Here is a 19573-nt window from a genome sequence, read left to right as displayed (position 1 = left end):
CCATCCTGGAAGGAATCTGCCATCCTGTAACTGGGCTATTTTTGGTTCCTTCATCTTCACAAACTTGGTTAAAATGTTAGAGTTGTCAAACTGGGAGTTAGGGTCCAGCATGTAGATCAGCTGTCCCAGGTCAGGTGATTTGGCTACAATTTGGGTGAGAAATTGTACCAGGTAATTCTGGTACACCCTCTCCTCTTGTTCTCCCTGTCCTCATCATCACTCTTGTGGGTGGGCCTGGAGCACAAAGAAGGAAAAATGGAATAAGCCTCCTCCTTAGTGGAAAACCTTGTCAATCCTTAATTTGACCTGACTCTCTGAGGGAATGCAGCACATTTTTTCCTACTAGGTCTCCTCATTCATTGGTTCACTCATTTTTCCAAGGAATGATTGAATTCATCCATTCTTCCTTGTCTCCTCTCTTCTTTCTTCCCTTCTTCCATTTCCCTTTTGATTGTAGAAATTTGAGCAGCAGGGCTGCATCCCCATGGGGCCGCCTTGTAAGGTTATGCTCCGAAATAACAACACAAAATTATTCATTTCAACACTGCCTGCCCCATTATTTTCAGCCTCTTAACCCATGTCTAATAATGTATGTTGCAGCACGAGGTGCGCTTAGAAGGAAAGATTTAGCATGTCTGACCTGGTGGCTGGCTGTATCGCCATCTGCCTCAGAGTGCAGAGCTACCATTTCTGCCCATGGGAGAGGTGCATGGCATCTCTAAGCTCAATTCCTATTCCTCCCAGCATTCTCTTATGTTTATTCCACCCACCTATGTTCTAATCTTTCAGGCCAAACAGTTTCTTTATTTAATTAACCAATGACCTATACTCCATCATTACTCCTATTTCTGTTTAAACAAGAACGGAATCTTTAACTTTAACATAGCAAAATTACATATAACAAAACAGTTATCAAGCAAGAATTACAATTACAATATTTATATCTATTTTATCTTTTATCATAACAATGGAACACTATAACTATCTATCTATTCTTCAACTCCATCAGAGACTCCAGAATAATACAGTATTACCTAAGCAAACAAAAAGTAAGCCATTTTCAAACTCTAGAAATGACAGAGACATCTCGCTGCCTGGACAGTCACCCAAAGTTCCTCTGTACCGTTGGTGTTTCCATCCTCAGCCTACAGGCCCATAGTTTCCAGCAGACATTTCCATGAAGCAGGAAATTTCAAAGGCAGTCACTATCTGCTTGTCTTGAAGAATGTTTTGGTGACCCTTTCCTGAATCAGGAACACGAAAAGATCATCTCACCTTTAGGCAAGTTCAGTAGTCCTCTCTCTGAGTGTTTTCTGTGTACAGTTTATGCAACAATCCAAGCAAGAGCAGTTTCTTCCCCAAATGGCTATCAAACTCCATAAGGATCCTCTTTGATGCCCACCTTCTTCCTGAAGTAGATATGTGCTGCCAAGAGTAGAGTGTCTCACTGTCATGAAAAACCCTAAGGTACTAAAACATTAAATAGCCTATTTTGTAGTCTAGAGAGTTATGAATAATGCCTATCTAACTGAAATATATATATCTATGTAGCTAGAAAATCTAACTAACATGACTACAAACTTGACTATTATTAATGATTATCCATTAATAACCTATATACATTATATTTTTAAATGAACTACACAATCACAATACCTTAATTAAGATCAAAAATGCATATACATATAACACAATTGACCTAAAATCTCTATCAGTAAAGCAAAATCTATACTAATGCAAATATTCATATCTATATCACGTCCCACTTTAAATGTAAAAGAACGTTTATAAGCCATATTTTAGAACGCGGGTGCAGGTTTTTTCTCCAAAATGCTTCCTGCTGAATGGTGGCATCATTATTGATTTTTCTCAGTTGGCAGTTGAGCGAAGCAATATTTTAAAGGTGTTCATAGCAACCTTTAAGTAGGGCATGGTCCATCCTACCATATTAGGATAGAGGCATCCACAGACTACCACCCTCTGTGAAAACAAAATAGAAACTCCTTTCCAAAGCATCATGTCCTTAGATCTAAATTTCAAAGTCAAGGCATTTTCAAAATATCTATGTTGGATTATTTCAGCAGCTTTTATAAAGAAACATCTTTTAGCAGCTATTGGTACTGCCTCAAAATTCAAATGATTCAAAAAGAGCATAATAGCATACAATATCAAAATTCGCTGTGAATTTTCCATCTTTGTGCGCTTCAATTTAACCTCTATTTTGTTTATTTTTCCTTTGTATTTTTTGCCTTTTGAGACAGGTTCTCTGTATCTTTGACCTGGAATAATTCTGTATACCTGTCTGTCCTTGAAGTCTCAGAGATCTGCCTCTCTCTGCCTTTCAGGCATTGGGATTAAAGGTGAATGCTACTACACATTGAACTCACAAAGATCTGTTTGTCTCTGCCTTCAAGGCACTGGGATTAAAGGCGTGTGCTACCTCACCCTGAAGGTACAGAGGTCAATCTCCCTCTGCCTCCCATGTGTTGGGTTTACAGGTGTGTACTATAACACCCAACAACTCTCTTCCTTTTTTTACTTTAAGAACTTCAAATTTTAGCCTGCACATATTTTTAACACACTGTAAATCATTTAAAAATTTTCTTTGTCTTTGAATCTCTCTTTACTCTATTTCTCTCTCTGTTTTTCTGACCACATGAGTCTTTCATTCACCAAGCAATCTCAGTAGGACTAAAGCCGTGGCTTTGCTGGCCAGATGTAGCCCATTCCTTAGCTTTCTGCCATTCCAACCTTGTGGCTGAGGTACCGAACAGAGCCGCATTCAGTGCCACAAGTCTACAGTGTTTCAAGGTCCTTGCCATCAAAGAGGCTGCAACAGACAACACTCAAGCCCTCTTTCTGTTGCTGGCCCTCCTTCCTCAAACAGTCAGAGTTTGCCCAGGCAGGATGGCCCAGAAAGCCGGCATTTTAAAACAACACATTTTTTTTCCCTGCTACTGCTGAAAACATACAAGCATTCAGTTGGCTTTTATCAACACCATTTAAATGTTTTGAGGCAGGACCTCTTAAGGGCTGCAGGGTTTTGCAGCTGAAGCTGAGTAAGCAAACCTCTTTTAGATGAGAGCCCTTGCTTTCTTCTAGCAAGCATAGCAGACCGAGAAATCGCTGCTACCAAGAAAACATGCTTTACTCTTTCCCAAGCATTCTCAGGCTTTCAGTGGATTCAGTTGTCCACAAGGCTGCAAGCCATTCTGTAGTTATTTGAGCAGCGAGGCTGTGTCCCCAGCACCACGGCCGCATGAAGGTTATGCCTGAAATAAATACACAAAAACTGTATTCTTTTAAACACTGCTGGCCCATTAGATTCAGCATGTTAACCCATTTCTAATAATCAGTGTAGTATAACGAGTTGCACTTACCAGGAAAAATTCAGCATGTCTGACATGGTGGCTGGCTGCATCGACATCTGCCTCAGAGAGCAGAGCTATGGCATCTGCCGGGGAGAGGGGAGCATGGCTTCTCTGAGCTCACTACCTCTTCCTCCCGGCATTCTATTTTGTTTACTCCACCTACCTATGTTCTAACCTATCAGCTGAAGCGGATTCTTTCTTTAATTAATCAATAAACTTCTTCTGTCACTTTATCCTTTCAACAGCTTGCCCATATAAATCTCCCATGTGTCTTCTGTTGTATAATCTTTCATTTGTAAAGAACTTGCACTCTCAGGGGAGGATTTTTCTGACATCTCTGTGGATGGAGATCATATGAGGAAGATCAGATGAGCAACCATGACAACTCTAATGCTGTAGAGTTAGGTGGACCAGAGATTGATGGCTGACATTCCTGTGCTATGCATCAGATGCCCCTGAACTCTGGCCCTGTTGACAGACAGGCAGACATCAAGTTGGACACATATACTTAACTCATTCTGGTTCACAGATACTGTAAATGGAGTTTTAATTCTTCTCCTAAACTAATAAAAAAACCAAGATTAGGAGAAGAGAAGAGCCTGAAGTAAGGCCTCAAAATGGGTCATTTTGCAAAGGAAAGGTTACCTGCCTCCATGTATGCTGTCTCCCTTTCTTAGTCAAATCCATCCTTCCAGTGTTTAGCTAACAGCTAACCATAGGATTGAACCCAACTCTCTTTGATTTCTGAAATAAGTGCTGTCCCCTTAAGGTCTCATAACAGCACAGGAAGGTTTGTAAGACTGTCCCAGCAACAATTTAAAGCAATTCTAGGACACCAAAGATGCAGCAAATTTGGTTAATTGGTAATAGAGATCGTTCTGATGGGACAAAATAATTTAGAATTGAAAAAAAACAGATTGGTGTACTCACGATGAATTTATGTGATATGGCACACACAGGCTTCTGGTTCTGAATACTTCATGCTCGGTGTGTTTTGGAGATTGTCGTGACCCTGAACCTAGCTGGAGGCTTTGGGGCCTTGAAAGGACAAGACTTAATATTTCAGGACATCCTTGTACTTGGTCCCCACTGTTTACTGATTTCCTTACAGAGAATGAGCAGCCATCTACTCCTGCTGCCATGCCTTCCCCACATGAACAGAGAGAAGACCCTATACACACAGGTCGCTTGTATCACATGTGAAGGCATAAGTCACAAACAAACTCCCACAGCAGTTTAGAATTGTGATTAATAGAATGATTAGTTCTTGAAAGGGGAAAAACTTAGAGATCACAATCCCTTACAAAAGCCCTCTGCAGGATCAGAAAAGGAGCCTAGTAGCCGGAAGGGAAGCTGCCCTCTGCAGGATCAGAAAAGGAGCCTAGTAGCTGGAAGGGAAGCTCAAGCAAGAGATCAAGCTGAAGGTAGAAGTTGCTTTGTAAAAGAGAGAGAGACCACAACTCAATGGGCTAGTATCTCAGTGGCTATTCAGGAAACATCACAGAGAAAGGATCTGCTTCATGCATGAGAGTCACCGATGATTTCCCTTTAAGAAAAAAACCCATCAAAACTCCCAATAACATCATCAGCATTCAACAACATGTCTATGATTTCTTTACCTTGCCTTTGATTGTGCAGTAAATGATGCTGATAGTTAATCTGTGCAATTAATGCAAATTTCCTTGTAACTGACTAGACAGAATTGACAGGTTATCTTAAACACAGCAGGGAGTCACTCTACGATGGAACTGGTTCATCATCACCTGTGTGACAGTGACATAATTAAGATCTTTCCTTTGTCTATAAATCTCATTATGTTCAACATGATATGTTGTCATACAGATTTCTTAGGGTTTTGTCCCACTGGTGGTTTCCTTGGTATGCTTACATAATTTTTGCCAGATCCAATCAGTTTTGTCATGCACTCTCAGCTCCACATCATTGTGTTCCCCTTATGTTCCAGTCCAGGCATTTTAGACCTCTTGTAACTGTTGTAAGAGTATCTCATGTTCCACCTAAATGATTTAGGGTTTTATTTAGGCTGGGTTTTATCTTCCATCACTGAGTTCATTGACTTTCCTTGGGCGTAATTCCTGGGACACTGAGCCTAACTCCTGGGGGATTCCTCCAGTTATTTCTCCTTTCTTAGATAGTTTACACTCTCACTATTACTGTGAGAGTGTTTCTGTAGCAAATATTCTTCTCAAGATGAGAAGAAACTTCAATATTACAATCCATTTTTTATTGTGCTTTAAATACACACACACAAACACACACAAGTTAATGCACATACACTGATGATATCTCAATTAATGGGGCCATTCTGGGGATGTCAAGATCGATATCTCTCGAGTGGTTCTCAGAAGGCCATAGGGTGACCCTCTCTAGGTACTTAAGCATGGAGGAGAAGTTGACCGCACTGTGACATGTCCCTAGGAACTATGTGTGCCTTGTCCCATAGTCAGACTGATGACTGACTATCTTGAAAACCACCATGGAACTTTTGTTTGGCAAATGATGAAGACCAAGTCAGGGTCAAAATCAGAAAACTAGATGGAGCTTCCAAGCTCCAGTGGAAGAGCAGATGGATGGAGAAAAAGAGCAAGGATGTCAGGAATATAAGGGCTTGGTCCACACTATGAGACACTGTGCCTGAACTAAGGGGATTTCAACTAATCCAGTGACCTGGGAATGAAAGAACATGGGATCAAACTGGAAGCTGTGAATGTGGCTGACAATTGGGGCAGACGGAGAAGCCAAAGATAATGGCACTTGCAATTGTCTGCATATCATAAAATGGCTTTTTGTAATCATATTTTTTGTGGATGCATACCTTGCTAAATCTGGATTGATGAAGGGTGGGATTGGACTTCCCACAGCTCAAAGTACCCTGCCCTCTATTTGGACTGGTGTTTGAGTGGAGAGGTTTATTTGCGGAGCAAGAAGAATGTGGGAGGAGGAAGAGAAGTGGAAAGTTTGATAATTATTATTATGAAGTAATGGAAAAATCAATAGAAAATAACCAATGAGGACATTGGAGCTAGGAAAAAAAATCATTCATATGAGTTGTTGATTCAACCAAAAATTATTATACAGAAAAAAAAAAACACATAAAGGGGTTGAGTTACTTGGAAAATATGTCTCAAGTAATTGGGAAGAAGATTGGGGTTTTTATTTTGGGTCTTCATGGGGCTGTATGAGCAGCATTTTAGGACCTGTATGCTGGATATTTTGGGGGTTTGTAGGGAAGAAACCTGGCTAGGAGGAGTTTTATGACATAAGTAGAGCCTTGATGATGTCACAAAGCTTTGGTTGGGGGTGGCAACTCTGTTCCACATGAAGCACTAGTCTTCTGTGAAGGTGGGCTTACTATCTTCACGGTGGCTGAGGAGGTCAGTTCAGCTCTTGGGCTCCACAACTGTTCAACCGAATTTCCAGAAGTTGGAATCTAGAGAGCCAAGATATTTTCTTTTGGTAAATATGTTTAGGAAGCAACTAGGACCTCTGTAGTCAAAGAAAGGTTTCTTTCAAATCTGCTCTGGGTCCAAAATTTATGTCGTTAACAGCTCCTATATTTGATAGCTGGGGTACGGTTAATGTCAGGTATTCTCCCCACTCTATCTTTGCTAAAAATGTCCAATTCCTCAGTCCACTTAAATGGCAAAGATCCTCTTTGTCCATATGTGTTTTAAAAGATAATTATTTCTAATAGGTGCTGTTGCACAGATTAATGTTTCTTTCTTTTGGCAGTTTGACTCACAGTACTCACTTCTCTAATGAAGATACAGAATATCTTTATGTAATCAACTTGGATCTGGATCAGGAGACACAATAGAGAGAGCCAGTGGACTGGAGTGCCATGACCTTGGGCAGGTGGTTATAGATCAGCCAACTAACCAGTAGCTTGAGTGGTAAGGAGAGGAGTGGCTGTTCTTTGAATTCTTTGCCATCTGTTCAGATATTTCTTTCTTACTTTAGGTATAGGCATAGCTTCCTCTCTCATTGATATAGTAAGTCAGGAAGTAGGTTTCTCAGTAGAGGTCAATTGCATTTTGCAGCAGGAATATGTCTCTGATACACATATACTGAGCTGTAGACAAGAGTTTGATAATTTTCTTATTAATTTCTTAAGAACATATTCCATTTAGGTATCCAAATCTATTCAGCCCTGCCTTTTTCACCTGCTCCAAAGTTATTCCTAAAAAGAGCCTTGACCTCACATCCTCACCTTCTTATCCTTGCAGGCACTTATGGTGGAGGAAACCACTTTGTGTCTGATTTAAACTGAAGAGTTCTTCCTATGCAGAGATTGGCAGCTATGAAGCCCAAGCACAGAAACAGAGCCAAGAGACAGTGGAACAGGAGTGCTGTGTCCTATCTCAGAAAGTCTCTCGCCATGATGAAGATGCCTCTCAGTATGAGTGGCATGCCACATCTCCAGAAGAAGAATGGGCCATCGCTCCAGAAGCAAAAACTTAGTAAGCCTTTTGAGGCCCTGGAGAATATTGTTGGCCGCAGAATTTCTCATGGCTGGAAGGAAGCCAATGAACCAGTCACCCATTGGAAAGCCATCATTCTAGATCAACTGCCAACATATCCCTCTCTCTATTTGTTGAAATATGATGGGATTGATTGTGTCTATGGCTTGGAGCTTCATAGTGATGAAAGGATTTTAAACCTGAAGATCCTGCCTAACAATGTGCCATTTCCTCAGGTGACAGACACTCATCTCTCAAACACCATAGTTGGCAGAGCAGTGAAACATACATTCATGGGCACAAATGGCTCTAAGAATGACTGGAACGGGATGGTCCTAGAAGAGGTGCCAATCATGAAGACCTGGTTTTATATTACCTACAAGAAAGATCCGGTCTTGTACATTTACCACCTCCTGGATGACTACCTGGAAGGCAACCTCCACATCATGCCAGGCTCTAAGGAAGAGTGGAGTGGCGTGGTCCCAGATGAGGTGCAGACCATAACGACCTGTTTCTACATTGTCAACGAGAATGATCCGGTCCTGTACCTTTACCACCATCATGATGATTCCATTGAAGGCAACCTCCACATCACGCCTGAATGTCCTCCAGTAGAGGTGACTTTGGAATTAGGCAGGGATTCCTTGGAGGTCTAAAGAGTGCAGTACAACAAAAAAGATGGAACCCAAGAGATAGGTAAAATTATTTGCCAAGTTCCCAAGAAACCTTCTGTGTATTTCATCAAGTTTGATAATGACTTCCATATCTATGTCTATGATTTGGTGAAGATCTGTTAAAGTGAAATTCTCAAATTTTGAGGGGCAGACTTAATGCTCTCTTTGGGAACGTTTTTTTTCAGAGATACCTCAGGTCTTCTATGAATCCTGGTATCTTTTCCAATGAATTATTCTTTCTCAAAGAATAAAAATTTGTTAACATGTTGTGTTATTTGGTCAATGATGGATTGTGTTTGGTGGATGGGGCATGACAGAAACACATGCCACAAAACAAAGCAGGATTTATGGTCTTTTCCCCTTGGAGAGTAAAGGACTGGGGATGCGTGGTGTGGTTAAGGACAAGATGGCTGTCAAGGAAGCAGTGGAGAGGGGACAAAAAGTTGTATGATCTCGGGGCGGTATGAAGCTTGAGGGAAAACCATGTCAAATGGAAAGATGTGACCGATATCAGCGTGAGGTATTGGGACTTAAGAGGATAAAGAGTAGATTAATCAGGAAGGGACACAAATGTATACTCAAAATCAGAGAAAATTAGGTTTCATTTGATGAATGGTTTTATTCGTACTGGCTGTAAGTCAAAGGATGTTTGATCTCCATTAGAGCATGTTGCTTAGTGAAAAGTGTCTCCGCTCAGTTGCTCTTCTCCAGTAAGTTGGACATCAAGCTACCTACTTAGTTTTGCCAGAATTCTGTCTGCCACCTACTTTGTCATGCCTGGATTCGGTATGCCTTGAACTCTCATAGGTCTTATCCATGCCATCCAACCCTTGTCAGTTCATTTAAATAATTGCCCTGCCATATCTGGAAAACAGTGTTCCCTTTCATTGATCATGTTCTGTAGTACTTGGGCTATAAAACTCATGAACACACTCACCCACACACAGGATAAACATGTACATATGATGCCCACTAGTGTGTGACATGCACACATATGATGAATGCACCGAACTCCATAATATCAGTAAAGTAGGGAATCCATGATGCTAGGTGGAGTCTGGCAAAGACCCCACACACCCATCAAACCGCCAAACACCAGTATGGTACTGATGTCTGACTCCCATCCTGGAAGGAACCTGCCATCCTGTAACTGGGCTATTTTTGGTTCCTTCATCTTCACAAACTTGGTTAAAATGTGAGAGTTGTCAAACTGGGAGTTAGGGTCCAGCATGTAGATCAGCTGTCCCAGGTCAGGTGATTTGGCTACAATTTGGGTGAGAAATTGTACCAGGGAATTCTGGTACACCCTCTCCTCTTCTTCTCCCTGTCCTCATCATCACTCTTGTGGGTGGGCCTGGAGCACAAAGAAGGTAAAATGGAATAAGCCTCCTTCTTAGTGGAAAACCTTGTCAATCCTTAATTTGACCTGACTCTCTGAGGGAATGCAGCACATTTTTTCCTACTAGGTCTCCTCATTCATTGGTTCACTCATTTTTCCAGGGAATGATTGAATTCATCCATTCTTCCTTGTCTCTCTCTCTTCTTTCTTCCCTTCTTCCATTTCCCCCTTGATTGTAGAAATTTGAGCAGCAGGGCTGCATCCCCATGGGGCCGCCTTGTAAGGTCATGCTCCGAAATAACAACACAAATTATTCATTTCAACACTGCCTGCTCCATTATTTTCAGCCTCTTAACCCAAGTCTAATAATGTATGCTGCAGCACGAGGTGGGCTTAGAAGGAAAGATTTAGCATGTCTGACCTGGTGGCTGGCTGTATCACCATCTGCCTCAGAGTGCAGAGCTACCATTTCTGCCCATGGCAGAGGTGCATGGCATCTCTAAGCTCAATTCCTATTCCTCCCAGCATTCTCTTATGTTTATTCCACCCACCTATGTTCTAACCTTTCAGGCCAAACAGTTTCTTTATTTAATTAACCAATGACCTATACTCCATCATTACTCCTTTTTCTGTTTAAACCAGAACGGAATCTTTAACTTTAACATAGCAAAATTACATATAACAAAACAGTTATCAAGCAAGAATTACAGTTACAATATTTATATCTATTTTACCTTTTATCATAACAATGGAAAACTATAACTATCTATCTATTCTTCAACTCCATCAGAGACTCCAGAATAATACAGTATTACCTAAGCAAACAAAAAGTAAGCCATTTTCAAACTCTAGAAAGGACAGAGACATCTCGCTGCCTGGACAGTCACCCAAAGTTCCTCTGTACCGTTGGTGTTTCCATCCTCAGCCTACAGGCCCATAGTTTCCAGCAGACATTTCCATGAAGCAGGAAATTTCAAAGGCAGTCACTATCTGCTTGTCTTGAAGAATGTTTTGCTGACACTTTCCTGAATCAGGAACACAAAAAGATCATCTCACCTTTAGGCAAGTTCAGTAGTCCTCTCTCTGAGTGTTTTCTGTGTACAGTTTATGCAACAATCCAGGAAAGAGCAGTTTCTTCCCCAAATGGCTATAAACTCCATAAAGATCCTCTGTGATGCCCATCTTCTTCCTGAAGTAGATATGTGCTGCCAAGAGTAGAGTGTCTCACTGTCATGAAAAACCCTAAGGTACTAAAACATTAAATAGCATATTTTGTAGTCTAGAGAGTTATGAATAATGCCTATCTGACTGAAATATATATATCTATGTAGCTAGGAAATCTAACTAACATGACTACAAACTTGACTATTATTAATGATTATCCATTAATAACCTATATACATTATATTTTTAAATGAACTACACAATCACAATACCTTAATTGAGATCAAAAATGCATATACATATAACAAAATTGACCTAAAATCTCTATCAGTAAAGCAAAATCTATACTAATGCAAATATTCATATCTATATCACATCCCACTTTAAATGTAAAAGAACGTTTATAAGCCATATTTGGGAACGTGGGTGCAGTTTTTTCTCTCCAAAATGCTTCCTGCTGAATGGTGGCATCATTATTGATTTATCTCAGTTGGCAGTTGAGCGAAGCAATTTTTTAAAGGTGTTCACAGCAACCTTTAAGTAGGGCGTGGTCCATCCTACCATATTAGGATAGAGGCATCCACAGACTATCACCCTCTGTGAAAACAAAATAGAAACTCCTTTCCAAAGCATCATGTCCTTAGATCCAAATTTCAAAGTCAAGGCATTTTCAAAATATCTATGTTGGATTATTTCAGCAGCTTTTATAAAGAAACATCTTTTAGCAGCTATTGGTACTGCCTCAAAATTCAAATGATTCAAAAAGAGCATAATAGCATACAATATCAAAATTCGCTGTGAATTTTCCATCTTTGTGCGCTTCAATTTAACCTCTATTTTGTTTATTTTTCCTTTTTATTTTTTGCCTTTTGAGACAGGTTCTCTGTATCTTTGACCTGGAATAACTCTGTATACCTGTCTGTCCTTGAAGTCTCAGAGATCTGCCTCTCTCTGCCTTTCAGGCATTGGGATTAAAGGTGTATGCTACTACACATTGAACTCACAAAGATCTGTTTGTCTCTGCCTTCAAGGCACTGGGCTTAAAGGCGTGTGCTACCTCACCCTGAAGGTACAGAGGTCAATCTCCCTCTGCCTCCCATGTGTTGGGTTATAGGTGTGTACTACCACACCCAACAACTCTCTTCCTTTTTTTAACTTTAAGAACTTCAAATTTTAGCCTGCACATATTTTTAACACACTGTAAATCATTTAAAAATTTTCTTTGTCTTTGAATCTCTATTTACTCTATTTCTCTCTCTGTTTTTCTGACCACATGAATCTTTCATTTACCAAGCAATCTCAGTAGGACTAAAACCGTGGCTTTGCTGGCCAGATGTAGCCCATTCCTTAGCTTTCTGCCATTCCAAACTTGTGGCTGAGGTACCGAACAGAGCCGCATTCAGTGCCACAAGTCTACAGTGTTTCAAGGTCCTTGCCATCAAAGAGGCTGCAACAGACAACACTCAAGCCCTCTTTCTGTAGCTGGCCCTCCTTCCTCAAACAGTCAGAGTTTGCCCAGGCAGGATGGCCCAGAAAGCTGGCATTTTAAAACAACACAGTTTTTTTTCCTGCTACTGCTGAAAACATACAAGCATTCAGTTGGCTGTTATCAACACCATTTAAATGTTTTGTGGCAGGACCTCTTAAGGGCTGCAGGGTTTTGCAGCTGAAGCTGAGTCAGCAAGCCTCTTTTAGATGAGAGCCCTTGCTTTCTTCTAGCAAGCAAAGCAGACCGAGAAATCGCTGCTACCAAGAAAACATGCTTTACTCTTTCCCAAGCTTTCTCAGGCTTTCAGTGGATTCAGTTGTCCACAAGGCTGCAAGCCATTCTGTTGTTATTTGAGCAGCGAGGCTGTATCTCCAGCACCACGGCCGCATGAAGGTTATGCCTGAAATAAAAACACAAAAACTGTATTCTTTTAAACACTGCTGGCCATTAGTTTCAGCATTTTAACCCATTTCTAATAATCAGTGTAGTATAACGAGGTGCACTTACCAGGAAAAATTCAGCATGTCTGACATGGTGGCTGGCTGCATCGACATCTGCCTCAGAGAGCAGAGCTATGGCATCTGCCGGGGAGAGGGGAGCATGGCTTCTCTGAGCTCAATACCTCTTCCTCCCGGCATTCTATATTGTTTACTCCACCTACCTATGTTCTAACCTATCAGCTGAAGCGGATTCTTTCTTTAATTAATCAATAAACTTCTTCTGTCACTTTATTCTTTCAACAGCTTGCCCATATAAATTTCTTATGTGTCTTCTGTTGTATAATCTTTCATTTGTAAAGAACTTGCACTCTCAGGGGAGGATTTTTCTGACATCTCTGTGGATGGAGATCATATGAGGAAGATCAGATGAGCAACCATGACAACTCTAATGCTGTAGAGTTAGGTGGACCAGAGATTGATGGCTGACATTCCTGTGCTATGCATCAGATGCCCCTGAACTCTGGCCCTGTTGACAGACAGGCAGACATCAAGTTGGTCACACATACTTAACTCATTCGGGTTCACAGATACTGTAAATGGAGTTTTAATTCTTCTCCTAAACTAATAAAAAAACCAAGATTAGGAGAAGAGAAGAGCCTGAAGTAAGGCCTCAAAATGGGTCATTTTGCAAAGGAAAGGTTACCTGCCTCCATGTATGCTGTCTCCCTTTCTTAGTCAAATCCATCCTTCCAGTGTCTAGCTAACAGCTAACCATAGGATTGAACCCAACTGCCTTTGATTTCTGAAATAAGTGCTGTCCCCTTAAGGTCTCATAACAGCACAGGAAGGTTTGTAAGACTGTCCCAGCAACAATTTAAAGCAATTCTAGGACACCAAAGATGCAGCAAATTTGGTTAATTGGTAATATAGATAGTTCTGATGAGACAAAATAATTTAGAATTAAAAAAAAACAGATTGGTGTACTCACGATGAATTTATGTGATATGGCACACACAGGCTTCTGGTTCTGAATACTTCATGCTCGGTGGGTTTTGGAGATTGTCGTGACCCTAAACCTAGCTGGAGGCTTTGGGGCCTTGAAAGGACAAGACTTAATATTTCAGGACATCCTTGTACTTGGTCCCCACTGTTTACTGATTTCCTTACAGAGAATGAGCAGCCATCTACTCCTGCTGCCATGCCTTCCCCACATGAACAGAGAGAAGACCCTATACACACAGGTCGCTTGTATCACATGTGAAGGCATAAGTCACAAACAAACTCCCACAGCAGTTTAGAATTGTGATTAATAGAATGATTAGTTCTTGAAAGGGGAAAAACTTAGAGATCACAATCCCTGACAAAGGCCCTCTGCAGGATCAGAAAAGGAGCCTAGTAGCCGGAAGGGAAGCTGCCCTCTGCAGGATCTGAAAAGGAGCCTAGTAGCCGGAAGGGAAGCTCAAGCAAGAGATCAAGCTGAAGGTAGAAGTTGCTTTGTAAAAGAGAGAGAGACCACAACTCAATGGGCTAGTATCTCAGTGGCTATTCAGGAAACATCACAGTGAAAGGATCTGCTTCATGCATGAGAGTCACCGATGATTTCCCTTTAAGAAAAAAACCCATCAAAACTCCCAATAACATCATCAGCATTCAACAACATGTCTATGATTTCTTTGCCTTGCCTTTGATTGTGCAGTAAATGATGCTGATAGTTAATCTGTGCAATTAATGCAAATTTCCTTGTAACTGACTAGACAGAATTGACAGGTTATCTTAAACACAGCAGGGAGTCACTCTACGATGGAACTGGTTCATCATCACCTGTGTGACAGTGACATAATTAAGATCTTTCCTTTGTCTATAAATCTCATTATGTTCAACATGATATGTTGTCATACAGATTTCTTAGGGTTTTGTCCCACTGGTGGTTTCCTTGGTATGCTTACATAATTTTTGCCAGATCCAATCAGTTTTGCCATGCACTCTCAGCTCCACGTCATTGTGTTCCCCTTATGTTCCAGTCCAGGCATTTTAGACCTCTTGTAACTGTTGTAAGAGTATCTCATGTTCCACCTAAATGATTTAGGGTTTTATTTAGGCTGTGTTTTATCTTCCATCACTGAGTTCATTGACTTTCCTTGGGCGTAATTCCTGGGACACTGAGCCTAACTCCTGGGGGATTCCTCCAGTTATTTCTCCTTTCTTAGATAGTTTACACTCTCACTATTACTGTGAGAGTGTTTCTGTAGCAAATATTCTTCTCAAGATGAGAAGAAACTTCAATATTACAATCCATTTGTTATTGTGCTTTAAATACACACACACAAACACACACAAGTTAATGCACATACACTGATGATATCTCAATTTATGGGGCCATTCTGGGGATGTCAAGATCGATATCTCTCGAGTGGTTCTCAGAAGGCCATAGGGTGACCCTCTCTAGGTACTTAAGCAGGGAGGAGAAGTTGACCGCACTGTGACATGTCCCTAGGAACTATGTGTGCCTTGTCCCATAGTCAGACTGATGACTGACTATCTTGAAAACCACCATGGAACTTTTGTTTGGCAAATGATGAAGACCAAGTCAGGGTCAAAATCAGAAAACTAGATGGAGCTTCCAAGCTCCAGTGGAAGAGCAGATGGATGGAGAAAAAGAGCAAGGATGTCAGGAATATAAGGGCTTGGTCCACACTATGAGACACTGTGCCTGAACTAAGGGGATTTCAACTAATCCAGTGACCTGGGAATGAAAGAACATGGGATCAAACTGGAAGCTGTGAATGTGGCTGACAATTGGGGCAGACGGGAAGCCAAAGATAATGGCACTTGCAATTGTCTGCATATCATACACTGGCTTTTTGTGATCATATTTTTTGTGGATGCATACCTTGCTAAATCTGGATTGATGAAGGGTGGGCTTGGACTTCCCACAGCTCAAAGTACCCTGCCCTCTATTTGGACTGGTGTTTGAGTGGAGAGGTTTATTTGCGGAGCAAGAAGAATGTGGGAGGAGGAAGAGAAGTGGAAAGTTTGATAATTATTATTATGAAGTAATGGAAAAATCAATAGAAAATAACCAATGAGGACATTGTAGCTAGGGAAAAAAATCATTCATATGAGTTGTTGATTCAGACCATAAATTATTTTACAGAAAAAAAAAACACATAAAGGGGTTGAGTTACTTGGAAAATATGTCTCAAGTAATTGGGAAGAAGATTGGGGTTTTTATTTTGGGTCTTAATGGGGCTGTATGAGCAGCATTTTAGGACCTGTATGCTGGATATTTTTGGGGGTTAGTAGGGAAGAAACCTGGCTAGGAGGAGTTTTATGACATAAGTAGAGCCTTGATGATGTCACAAAGCTTTGGTTGGGGGTGGCAACTCTGTTCCACATGAAGCACTGGTCTTCTGTGAAGGTGGGCTTACTATCTTCACGGTGGCTGAGGAGGTCAGTTCAGCTCTTGGGCTCCACAACTGTTCAACCGAATTTCCAGAAGTTGGAATCTAGAGAGCCAAGATATTTTCTTTTGGTAAATATGTTTAGGAAGCAACTAGGACCTCTGTAGTCAAAGAAAGGTTTCTTTCAAATCTGCTCTGGGTCCAAAATTTATGTCGTTAACAGCTCCTATATTTGATAGCTGGGGGACGGTTAATGTCAGGTATTCTCCCCACTCTATCTTTGCTAAAAATGTCCAATTCCTCAGTCCACTTAAATGGCAAAGATCCTCTTTGTCCATATGTGTTTTAAAAGATAATTATTTCTAATAGGTGCTGTTGCACAGATTAATGTTTCTTTCTTTTGGCAGTTTGACTCACAGTACTCACTTCTCTAATGAAGATACAGAATATCTTTATGTAATCAACTTGGATCTGGATCAGGAGACACAATAGAGAGAGCCAGTGGACTGGAGTGCCATGACCTTGGGCAGGTGGTTATAGATCAGCCAACTAACCAGTAGCTTGAGTGGTAAGGAGAAGAGTGGCTGTTCTTTGAATTCTTTGCCATCTGTTCAGATATTTCTTTCTTACTTTAGGTATAGGCATAGCTTCCTCTCTCATTGATATAGTAAGTCAGGAAGTAGGTTTCTCAGTAGAGGTCAATTGCATTTTGCAGCAGGAATATGTCTCTGATACACATATACTGAGCTGTAGACAAGAGTTTGAATATTTTCTTATTAATTTCTTAAGAACATATTACATTTAGGTATACAAATCTATTCAGCCCTGCCTTTTTCACCTGCTCCAAAGTTATTCCTAAAAAGAGCCTTGACCTCACATCCTCACCTTCTTATCCTTGCAGGCACTTATGGTGGAGGAAACCACTTTGTGTCTGATTTAAACTGAAGAGTTCTTCCTATGCAGAGATTGGCAGCTATGAAGCCCAAGCACAGAAACAGAGCCAAGAGACAGTGGAACAGGAGTGCTGTGGCCTATCTCAGAAAGTCTCCCGCCATGATGAAGATGCCTCTTAGTATGAGTTGCTTGCCACATCTCCAGAAGAAGAATGGGCCATCGCTCCAGAAGCAAAACTTAGTAAGCCTTTTGAGGCCCTGGAGAATATTGTTGGCCGCAGAATTTCTCATGGCTGGAAGGAAGCCAATGAACCAGTCACCCATTGGAAAGCCATCATTCTAGATCAACTGCCAACATATACCTCTCTCTATTTGTTGAAATATGATGGGATTGATTGTGTCTATGGCTTGGAGCTTCATAGTGATGAAAGGATTTTAAACATGAAGATCCTGCCAAACAATGTGCCATTTCCTCAGGTGACAGACACTCATCTCTCAAACACCATAGTTGGCAGAGCAGTGAAACATACATTAATGGGCACAAATGGCTCTAAGAGTGACTGGAACGGGATGGTCCTAGAAGAGGTGCCAATCATGAAGACCTGGTTTTATATTACCTACAAGAAAGATCCGGTCTTGTACATTTACCACCTCCTGGATGACTACCTGGAAGGCAACCTCCACATCATGCCAGGCTCTAAGGAAGAGTGGAGTGGTGTGGTCCCAGATGAGGTGCAGACCATAACGACCTGTTTCTACATTGTCAACGAGAATGATCCGGTCCTGTACCTTTACCACCATCATGATGATTCCATTGAAGGCAACCTCCACATCACGCCTGAATGTCCTCCAGTAGAGGTGACTTTGGAATTAGGCAGGGATTCCTTGGAGGTCTAAAGAGTGCAGTACAACAAAAAAGATGGAACCCAAGAGATAGGTAAAATTATTTGCCAAGTTCCCAACAAACCTTCTGTGTATTTCATCAAGTTTGATAATGACTTCCATATCTATGTCTATGATTTGGTGAAGATCTGTTAAAGTGAAATTCTCAAATTTGGAGGGGCAGACTTAATGCTCTCTTTGGGAACGTTTTTTTTCAGAGATACCTCAGGTCTTCTATGAATCCTGGTATCTTTTCCAATGAATTATTCTTTCCTAAAGAATAAAAATTTGTTAACATGTTGTGTTATTTGGTCAATGATGGATTGTGTTTGGTGGATGGGGCATGACAGAAACACATGCCTCAAAACAAAGCAGGATTTATGGTCTTTTTCCCTTGGAGAGTAAAGGACTGGGGATGTGTGGTGTGGTAAAGGACAAGATGGCTGTCAAGGAAGCAGTGGAGAGGGGACAAAAAGTTGTATGATCTCGGGGCGGTATGAAGCTTGAGGGAAAACCATGTCAAATGGAAAGATGTGACCGATATCAGCGTGAGGTATTGGGACTTAAGAGGATAAAGAGTAGATTAATCAGGAAGGGACACAAATGTATACTCAAAATCAGAGAAAATTAGGTTTCATTTGATGAAAGGTTTAATTCGTACTGGCTGTAAGTCAAAGGATGTTTGATCTCCACTAGAGCATGTTGCTTAGTGAAAAGTGTCTCTGCTCAGTTGCTCTTCTCCAGTAAGTTGGACATCAAGCTACCTACTTAGTTTTGCCAGAATTCTGTCTGCCACCTACTTTGTCATGCCTGGATTCGGTATGCCTTGAACTCTCATAGGTCTTATCCATGCCATCCAACCCTTGTCAGTTCATTTAAATAATTGCCCTGCCATATCTGGAAAACAGTGTTCCCTTTCATTGATCATGTTCTGTAGTACTTGGGCTATAAAACTCATGAACACACTCACCCACACACAGGATAAACATGTACATATGATGCCCACTAGTGTGTGACATGCACACATATGATGAATGCACCGAACTCCATAATATCAGTAAAGTAGGGAATCCATGATGCTAGGTGGAGTCTGGCAAAGACCCCACACACCCATCAAACCGCCAAATACCTGTATGGTACTGATGTCTGACTCCCATCCTGTAAGGAACCGGCTTTGCCCTATGTACATAACACACATCTGATCCCTTACGGGTCTGCCAGGTCCTCTAGCACAAGGTAATGCAGAAATCGATCAATTATTGATTGGTAGTGTGCTTCCAGCCTCTGAATTTCATAAAAAACATCATGTTAATAGCAAAGTTTTGAAGAAAGAGTTTTCTATTACATGGCAACAAGCTAAGGAGATTGTGAAGAAATGCCCTACCTGCTCTTTCTATAACCAAACGCCACTGCCAGCAGGAGTTAATCCAAAGGGCACTCAT

The sequence above is a fragment of the Microtus pennsylvanicus genome, chromosome Y, assembly GCF_037038515.1.
Source record: "Microtus pennsylvanicus isolate mMicPen1 chromosome Y, mMicPen1.hap1, whole genome shotgun sequence".
NCBI classification, from domain to species: domain Eukaryota; kingdom Metazoa; phylum Chordata; class Mammalia; order Rodentia; family Cricetidae; genus Microtus; species Microtus pennsylvanicus.
Note: the sequence above shows the minus strand (reverse complement) of the source record.